At 50.4% G+C, this 10,250-nt stretch overlaps 1 pseudogene; it reads left to right on the top strand.

Annotated features, from left to right (window-relative positions):
* Positions 1–10,250, top strand: part of LOC123101855 (protein TILLER ANGLE CONTROL 1-like) — a 31,246-nt pseudogene that overhangs the window by 10,014 nt on the left and 10,982 nt on the right.

Here is a 10,250-nt window from a genome sequence, read left to right as displayed (position 1 = left end):
TGTCGGGGCAGTGGCGGGCCGGGGCTGGGGCGCGCGCGGGGTCGGGGACGGCGACGGCGATGGCGACAGCGACGGCGAGGAAGAGGCACGGGCGACGGCAGGGGCGGCGGACGGCGTCGGGGCAGCCTGGCGGCATCGATATCGTCGGCGTCGTCGGGGAGGATCTGAATGAAAATTTTGACAAGTGCTGTATATATAGCTAGAGCCCTGGTCCCGGTTTGTGGCAGCAACCGGGACAAATGACACCTTTGGTCCCGGTTTGTGCCACCAACCGGGACAAAGGTCGTGTTTTCAGCAGACCAATGGGCGGGAAACAGAGGCCTTGGGTCCCGGTTGGTGGCACCAACCGGGACTAAAGGGGGGCATTGGTCCAGGTTGGTGCCACCAATCGGGACCAAAGGCCTGGCGCTGCCCGCGGCCAAAACCTTAGTCCCACCTCGCTAGTTGAGAGGGGCTCAGAGTGGTTTATAAGTCCCACTCCGGCTGCCATCTCGAGCTCCTCTCAAATGCAGGCTTATGGCCCGAATATGACACTATGTTGCTTGTGGGCCTACTTGGCCTTCTGCGGGCCTGAATCCTGGCCCATAGTTGGGTTTCTAGTCGTATTCAGGCCGTGGATGCTCAATAGGTGGCATTTTTTCCTGTTTTTTGTTTTCTTTTTTTGCTTTATTTATTTTATTTAGTTTCTACTTAGAGCAAAATACTTATTGTTTTTCCGTGATTCTTTTTGCTGTCAGGTAATAAAAATTATAAACTGTCTGTTAGTGCCATTAGTTAAAGTTTATTTTGTTTTATTTTGTTTATTTTTCCTTTTTTCGTTATTCTTTTTGTTTCTATTTTTATTTATTTTATTAAAGTTTATTTTGTTTCTACTTATTTGTTAAAGTTTATTTTATTTCTACTTATTTATTTTATTTTGTTTCTACTTATTTATTTCATTTTTTTGTTTTTATGTATTTTATGAAAATTATTTTTACTTATAATGTTATGAACAGAAAATACTTTGATAATTTTAGTTGCTTAAATTTTATATAATTTAAGTTTCAATAATACTAGAGGTTTATAAATTTTTTATTAAAATTCTTTTCGAAATATCTGTGTTTCGTACGAAAACTCATCTGTTACAAAGGGATTTCATTTTTTTGAACTTATTTGAACTCCAGACTTTTTGTGTGTTCAAAATGCACCATTCAAAGACACATCATCAATTTTCAACCCTTTCCGACTTCATTTATTATTTTTCATGTATTTACTGATTTTTTTGAGCTATATGACCCTGAAAATAAAAAGCACTACAAATGAACTCTGAAAAGGTTCAAAGTTGGCATGGTATCATCATTTCACCCATATAACATGTGCTAAAAAGTTAAGACGGTTACGGCAAAAACTGAATGCACTTCGAGTACAAAATGGCAGAAACTCGTCTGTTACAACATGCATTTCAAATGAACTAGGAAAAGATTGAAGGTTGGCATAGTATTATCATAATAGTTGTGGACAAAAAGTCTTCACTTTTTCTTCGCTTATGTGCTTTGCTTATAGGGCCGTAACCATGGATAATCTTCATCGTTTATCAGGATGCTTGGGTCAGCCTTGACTTTGAAGGGAGGAATTTCATGAAACTTTTCATAATCTTCGGACATGTCTGTCTTGCCCTCCACTCCCATGATATCCCTTTTGCATGAAAGAACTATGTGGTGCTTTGGCTCATTGTATGATGTATTCGCTTACTTAGCTTTTCTTTTTCTCGGTTTGGTAGACATGTCCTTCACATAGATAACCTGTGCCACATCATTGGCTAGGACGAACAGTTCGTCAGTGTACCCAAGATTGTTCAGATCCACTGTTGTCATTCCGTACTATGGGTCTACCTGTACCTCGCCTCCTGACAGATTGACCCACTTGCATTTAAACAAAGGGACCTTAAAATCATGTCCTTAGTCAAGTTCCCATATGTCCACTATGTAACCATAATATGTGTCCTTTTCTCTCTCGGTTGCTGCATCAAAGCGGACACCGCTGTTTTGGTTGGTGCTCTTTTGATCTTGGGCGATCGTGTAAAATGTATTCCCATTTATCTCGTATCCTTTGTAAGCCAATACAGTCGAAGATGGTCCCCTGGACAACGAGTACAGCTCATCACAAACAGTGTTGTCATCTCTGAGACGTGTTTCCAACCAACTACTGAAAGTCATGATGTGTTCACATGTAATCCAGTCGTCACACTGCTCCGAGTGTTTGGAGCGCAGACTGTTCTTGTGTTCATCGACACACAGGGTCACCAAGGTAGAGTTCTGCAGAACTATGTAGTGTGCTTGAGACGAAGAATGCATGTCCCTGCATATTATTGTCTCCGCTCCAAGCATGCCTTTTCCAGTCAGTCTCCCATCATACCGCGATTTATGGAGACCTATCTTCTTAAGACCAAGAATGAAGTCAACACAAAACCCAATGACATCATCTGTTTGATGGCCCATGGAGATGCTTCCTTCTGGCCTAGCACGGTTACGGACATATTTCTTTAGGACTCCCATGAACCTCTCAAAGGGGAACATATTGTGTAGAAATACGGGGCCCAGAATGACAATCTCGTCGACTAGATGAACTAGGACGTGCGTCATGATATTGAAGAAGGATGGTGGGAACACCAACTCGAAACTGACAAGACATTGCGCCACAACACTCCTTAGCCTTGGTGTGATTTCTGGATCGATCACCTTCTGAGAGATTGCATTGAGGAATGCACATAGGTTCACAATGGCTAATCGGGCGTTTTTTGGTAGAAGCCCCCTCAATGCAACCGGAAGCAGTTGCGTCCTAATCACGTGGAAGTCATGAGACTTTAGGTTCTGGAACTTTTCCTTTGGAATATTTATTATTCCCTTTATATTCGACGAGAAGCCAGTCCAGACCTTCATACTGAGCAGGCATTCAAAAAAGATTTCCTTCACTTCTTTGGTAAGAGCGTAGCTGGCAGGACCTTCATACTGCTTTCGAGGCAATGCCGTCTTTTTCGTGCAAACGTTGCAGGTCCTCCCATGCCTCAGGTGTATCTTTTGTCTTCCCATACACGCCCAAGAATCCTAACAGGTTCACGCAAAGGTTCTTCGTCACGTGCATCACGTCGATTGAAGAGCGTACCCCCAGTAGGGTAGGTCCCAAAATATAGGTTTCTTCTTCCACATGGGTACGCGTCCCTCAGCGTCATTCGGAACAGCTAGTCTGCCGGGACCCTTTCTAAATATTACGTGTAAATCAGAGACCATATCAAGTACGTGATCACCAGTACGCATGATGGGCTTCTTCAGGTGATCTGCCTCGCCTTTGAAATGCTTTCCTTTCTTTCGACATTGATGGTTGGTCGGGAGAAATCGACGATGGCCCATATACACATTCTTCCTGCATCTGTCCAGGTATATACTTTCGGTGTCAGCTAAACAGTGCATGCATGCGTGGTATCCCTTGTTTGTCTGTCCTGAAAGGTTACTGAGAGCGGGCCAATTGTTGATGGTTACAAACAGCAACGCATGCAGGTTAAATTCCACCTGTTTGTGCTCATCCCATGCATGTACACCGTTTCCATTCCACAGCTGCAAAAGTTCTTCAACTAATGGCCTTAGGTACACATCAATGTCGTTGCCGGGTTGCTTAGGGACTTGGATGAGAATTGGCATCATAATGAACTTCCGCTTCATGCACATCCAAGGAGGATGGTTATACATACATAGAGTCACGAGCCAGGTGCTGTGATTGCTGCTCTGCTCCCCAAAAGGATTAATGCCATCCACGCTTAAACCAAACCATACGTTCCTTGGGTCACCTGCAAACTGAGCCCAGTACTTTCTCTCGATTTTTCTCCACTGCGACCCGTCAGCGGGTGCTCTCAACTTCCCGTCTTTCTCACGGTCCTCACTGTGCCATCGCATAAACTTGGCATGCTCTTTGTTTCTGAACAATCGTTTCAACCGTGGTATTATAGGAGCATACCACATCACCTTCGCTGAACCCTTTTCCTGCGGGGCTCGTTCTCAACATCACCAGGGTCATCTCATATGATCTTATACCGCAATGCACCGCATATCGGGCATGCGTTCAAATCCGTGTACACACCGCGGTAGAGGATGCAGTCATTAGGGCATGCATGTATCTTCTCCACCTCCAATCCTAGAGGGCGTACGACCTTCTTTGCTGTGTACGTACTGTCGGGCAATTCGTTATCCTTTGGAAGCTTCTTCTTCAATATTTTCAGTAGCTTCTCAAATCCTTTGTCAGGCACAACATTCTCTGCCTTCCACTGCAACAATTCCAGTACGGTACCAAGCTTTGTGTTGCCATCTTCGAAATTGGGGTGCAACCCTTTTTTGTGATCCTCTAACATGTGATCGAACTTCATCTTCTCCTTTTCACTTTCACACTTTTCCCTTGCATCAACAATGACCCGGCAGAGATCATCATTGGGCACATCGTCTGGTTCCTCTTGATCTTCAGCTTCCCCCGTTGCAGCATCATTGTATTCAGGGGGACACATAGTTGTCATCGTCCTCTTCTTCTTCGTTGTCTTCCATCATAACCCCTATTTCTCCGTGCATCGTCCAAACATTATAGTGTGGCATGAAACATTTATAAAGCAGGTGGGTGTGAAGGATTTTCTTGTCAGAGTAAGACCCCGTATTCCCACAATCAGGGCATGGACAACATATATAACCATTCTGCTTGTTTGCCTCAGCCACTTCGAGAAATTTACGCACGCCCTTAATGTACTCGGAGGTGTGTGTGTCACCGTACATCCATTGCCGGTTCATCTGCGTGCATTATATATAATTATGTGTGTCAAAAATAAGAAAATTAGACAAGTATCTATCTAAAGTAAGATTTTTTCTTTCATAAAGAAGAGAAGAACAAGAGGCTCACCACGGTGGTGTCGGCGACGAGATAGGCGTGGGTGATCGACGGCAATGAAGACGAGGACGGGGCGTGACGGACCGCTAAACCTAGACAAATCTCGGAAAAAATGGAGCTCCGAGGTCGAGCTTCGAGAGGAGAAAGCTTAACTAGTGTGGCTCGGGCATTTCATCGAACACCTCACATGCATAAGAGGTGAGCTAGAGCATCCAAATGCCCTTCCTCGCCGGCCAGCAAAAAACAGAGCACTGTGGAGTGCTCTGCTCGCCGGCGATGGGGTATATATAGGAAGCTCATTTGTCCCGGTTCGTGGCTGGAACCGGGAGTAAAGCCCAACCTTCTTTCCCGGTTTGAGCCAAGAACCGGGACCTATGTTTGTGGGCCAGGAGCGAGGCCCATTGGCCCCGGTTCGTGCCAAGAACCGGGAAATATGGGCCCAGAAGAACCGGGACCAATGCCCACGAGGCCCCGGCCGGCCCCCTGCGCTCAAGAACCGGGACGAATGCATCCATTGGTCCCGGTTTGTGGCAGAACTGGGACTAATGTGCTGCCCAGGTCCGAACGAAAGCCCCTTTTTCTATTAGTGTCAGTATGGCATAAAGCTTTGTGAGCTCTTTGGCATGGAGGAATCATCACCGCTCGTTTTTCTCGTTAGAAGTTTTCACGCTATCAGGGACCAATTAGGTCTGATAAACTGAATTCTGTCAAGTGTCAATGGGTGCATGCAGTGTGCCATGTTCTTTTCACCAGGCATGTGCCACAGTTTGGTTGCTGGATTATTTTTGAATCATTCACTACCTGCTGGGATGAGTGAAACTGACCTTTTGCTTAGCATGAGCGTGCATATCTACCCCAGAGAAATAATTTACATCAGTTGAGTCAGTCCAAGCCAGTTACAACCAAAAGACCAAAAGTCCATTCTTTTCTTGCCTGAAACATTCAATAATGGTACTACCGTACTACTATACTTGTAACGAAAAAGGGTTTCCCCCGCTTTATAGATAAAGCATCACCGAACAACCGAATCCTGCCGATACAAGCACACACACCACAGCACATCCACCCAAGGCTGGATACAAGGACGCTGATAACAGCAACACTACCACAACAAAATCCTAGCCAACATCAGATGAACACAATAAGCACTACTACGAAGATGTCGGGGCCCTCAATCATGGGCGGGCCACCGCGAAGAGGAGAAGACGTGTAAGATGAACAATGAGCTCCAAAGCGGCGCCTTCGGCAAGGGAACGACACCATCGTGTCTCCACCGCCCAATCCAAGGATTAGAGTTTCCCCTGGAGCAGTCCGACGACAAATGAGATGCCTTGACGACGCCTTCAAGAAGGGGACAACATTAGAACGCCGCCGCCGTCGGCCTGGCAAAGTAGAACGGGTTTTCACCCCGGCCAACACTTATCGTCACCGGATTGGGTGAACGACCCACCGGTCAACACGCCGCCCACACATCCATGCTGACCGGATAGCGCCCGAGCCGCGTGCTCCGCCCATGAGCACCCCGGCTACCACCAACCGGGCCGCGACCACGTCATCCGGGCCCCACCCTCAACCAGGACACACCAAACAGACGCAGCCGGCCGGAACAAAGCGGATGCTCGCCTTCCACCCCAAAGCCGACACCTTGGCATGGTCGATGACCTCGGTGGCCGGATCAGGGCCAGGGAAACTCGGGCGGCCACCCGCAGCAGCCACCAGATGCAACGGAGGGGGCACCCTGCCCCTTTCGAAAGTCCCTGCCAGCACCAGCAGGCCTCGCACGCACCACCACACCATGGCGCCACCTTGGCTAGACGAGCCCGTCACTGAGTCCAAAGAAGAGGGAGGGGGCTCACCCAAGTCCGACGCAGACGAACCGTCACCGGAGAGACCCGCCGTTGCCGCGCGTAGATCGGACAACCACCAGGCCGCAGCAGCGCCGCTGCAGACCACCCCACTCTAAGGTCAAGACCAACCTCGGCCACAGCCCCGCTCCGCCCGCCGCCATCCAGGAGCCGGATCTGCGCTAGCATGCCACCGCCCAGATCGAGGAACCCCCGCGGCCGCCACGCCACAAATGAGCCCACCACTCAAGGTCCCGTCCCCACCAGGCAACCCCGTCGCCGAACTCCGAGCACGCCGCCAAAGCCCGGCGCCCCCATTCGACCGGCCGTCTCGCGCCAGCCGCGGAGCACGAGTGGGAGGAAGAAGAGGCCCCACCGCCACCCGCCACCCGGCCGGGCTTCGCCCGACGGCGTCGCTGGGCGTCGGCGAGGGAGGAGAGCATAGGAGAGGGAGGTCGGGTCGCAGCGGCTAGGGTTCCCCCCGGTCGCTCGCGAGAGCGACATGGGAGCGGAGGGGGGAAATGCCACATCTCTCGTCTCAACTGCATTGATGTGTCCATCACTAGTATACTTATATAAAACCATGCTTTGCATTTGAGGATCTGAACTACTGTCTGGATTCTGCTTCTGACCCCTGTTGGTTCTGGAGAGATGGCCTAAAGGTATACACTTAGTTCGTTCTGAGTGGATGATGCAAAGTACAGGTCTTTGCGGTTTCTGCCTCTCTTTACCAGCGTATAAGGTTCAAGCCAGTGTTCTTGTATTTGGTGATATTGCTTATGATCTGTGTTTCTCGTGGCACAACCAGGTGCTCAGCTGGCTGAATCAGAAGATTCATTCTAATGTTGAGTATTGCACTACTGATGAAAACTAAGGTAAGCATGTCAGGATACCTCCCTTTTATGTGATCATACATTTCTTTGTTCTCGTGTCATCACTTTATTTGTATTGTTATAATGGAGCAGCCATGGAGAAGGAGGATTCTGTGTGTGGGAGTGTGGCTGAGCAAGACACTGAATCCCCCTACTGCTGTGTGACACACTTCATAACGGCATACTACCGATTGGCACGCTTGGCCACAACGTAAACTACCTTTTTCCTGAGCTTTGGCCTGAACAAGATGATGGGTAGCGTGAAAATGAAGGAACAGATGTCTGAAGACGAAAAGTGTGGAGCCGTGGAAGACGCAGCGGCTAGAACACCAAGTGAATCAGCCCCTGCTTTTGAACTTGCCAAGATGCATTCATCATCGTTGAAGGAATGCAGCTTCACGTGTTCTGTAAAGGAAGGGATCCTGATGTGTAAGGTTGAAGTGGAGGATGCCACTAAGATCCAGGAACAACCGCTTCTGATGGTAGAGAAGGTGGACAAAGTGAGAACTTCACTTGCTGATCTATTTGCAGCAGAACTATTGCCACCAAGTGCTACAAGAGAGAAGAGTTAATCAAAGGTCGTCATTGTTGCTGAGATTCCCACTTCAAAAAGGTCTGCATCGTGCATGGAAAAGGTGCATCAGAAGAAGCCCACACAGAAGCCACCGAATGCTACAAGAAAATTTAGTCAAGTATGCTTTTTCCTCAGCTATGATCTTATATGTTGCAACTATGTCTCAGTTTGTAGAAATATTTACAGTATTCTTCCTGATCGGGGTTGTTAGAAGGGAGAGAGGTTTGGTGGAATTGTTTCATTATATTGCTTGTGCCTCGTGGGCATATATATAGGAGTATAATCATCTACTTGGAGTACAAGACAAGTCAAAAACAAATCCTAGTCAATCTCGTCCTTCCTAATAAACATTATACTCAACACCCCTGCAGTCACAACGGTAGCGACGCAGACAGTGAGACTGGAGAAGAATCCGAATGCAAGCCGACGGACACCCCCCCACAGTCTTAATGGTCGAGCATCACGGAGTCGTGACTGGAGTGGCAACCGACGAGGTTGCTCAAGCAAGGCGGTAGCCCTTTGTGCTGTTTGTCGATGTAGCCGAGAGCGTGGGTGGTGGAGCCATGGTCGAGGTAGCCGTGCGAAGAACGCCGTGGTCGATGTCGAGTCGGGGTGGCCGGTGTCGAGGAAGTTGCCGTGGAGCTGTGGGCGCAAGAGGGCGCCGAGTTAGCATGGGCGCAGTGGTGTCAAAGTAGGGGTGCACCGAGAAGAAAATGTTGTTGACGACGCGTCGCAGCGGGTTTGCCAAGCCCGGGGACACGTCGTGGATGAAGGCACGCACCGGTGTTGTCAGCACCGGGCATGTGTAGATGGACGAAGACGAAGTTGACGAAGCGCCGACCAGGCTTGCCAGGCCCGGGGACACGTCGTGGATGAAGGCACGCATCAGTGTTGTCAGCACCGGGCATGCGTAGACAAGGGACCTGCACGAGCTATACGCCATGTCGGAGAAGTCGGAGGGGCCAACAAAGAAGAACTCGACAACGATTTCCGCGTCCATCGGCACGGTGCCGATATCACCAACGGTGGTCGGAGTAGACGAAGTGGTCGGGGTAGATGACGGTGATGCTGGCAATGGGCTGGTGCTTGAAGAAGACGAATGAGGTGGACGGGCGGCGGCAGCATCTACGGAGATAGCCGTAGCGGCGGCTAAAGAAGAGCGGCGGCGGTGGCGACGGCGGCTAGGATAGAAGTGCGGCGGCGGTGTTCGAAGTAGGCGAAGAACCCTGACAGCGTGATGAAGACTGGCACGGACGGTGGCGTTCTGGCGCCAAGGGAGACGGCGCGGCACATACCACGGGAGGTTGATGCGCAGTGACGACGGAGCTAACCGCGGGCCACGGTTCTATGGCCCGAAGGGGCGACGCAGCGGCGGCAGGCCGGTCGGGGCGACGGCGGGAAGACCTCGGGGCGGCGGCGGGGACCGCGTGCCACGACGCTATGGCCCGAAGGGGCGACGCAACGGCGGTGCGCGAGTTGGTGCAGCCGCGGGGACGGCCTCGGGACGGTGGCGGGGACCGCGTATCGCGGCACTACGGCCCGAAGGGGCGACGCAGCGGCGACACACGAGTCGATGCAGCCGCGAGGAGAACCACGGGGCGGCGGCGCTGCAGCCCGACGGGGCGACGCAACGGCAGCCCGATGCTCGATCGGTGGAGAGGCGTAGATGAGGCGGATCGCGGCGGCGAGCGGGTGATCAAGCCAATCGTGCGCGAGGTCGGGGACCACTGGTAGAAAAAGAGGCTTCCGTCCAGCCCCATTAGTCGCGAAACTATAGGAACCGCGACTAATGAAGTCTTTAGTCGCGGTTCGGCAGACGAACCGCGACCAAAGGCTTGGGCCAGGGCGCTCGGTGGCCAGCTGGTGCACGTGAGGGGCTTTAGTCGCGGTTGGCCAGGCCAACCGCGACTAAAGGTGCCCAAAGGCCTTTAGTCGCGGTTGACCTGGCCAACCGCGACTAAGGCTCCTCCCCTATATATACCAGTTCAGCGCACTCACTTAGCCATTTGGTGCCACTTCTCTTCACAAGGGGGTGTAGGTTTGCTTTTGGTTCCTCTTATG

This window comes from Triticum aestivum, chromosome 5A, assembly GCF_018294505.1.
Source record: "Triticum aestivum cultivar Chinese Spring chromosome 5A, IWGSC CS RefSeq v2.1, whole genome shotgun sequence".
Lineage (NCBI taxonomy): Eukaryota > Viridiplantae > Streptophyta > Magnoliopsida > Poales > Poaceae > Triticum > Triticum aestivum.
The sequence above is the reverse complement of the archived record's forward strand: the minus strand, read 5'-3'. Positions and strand labels throughout refer to the sequence as shown.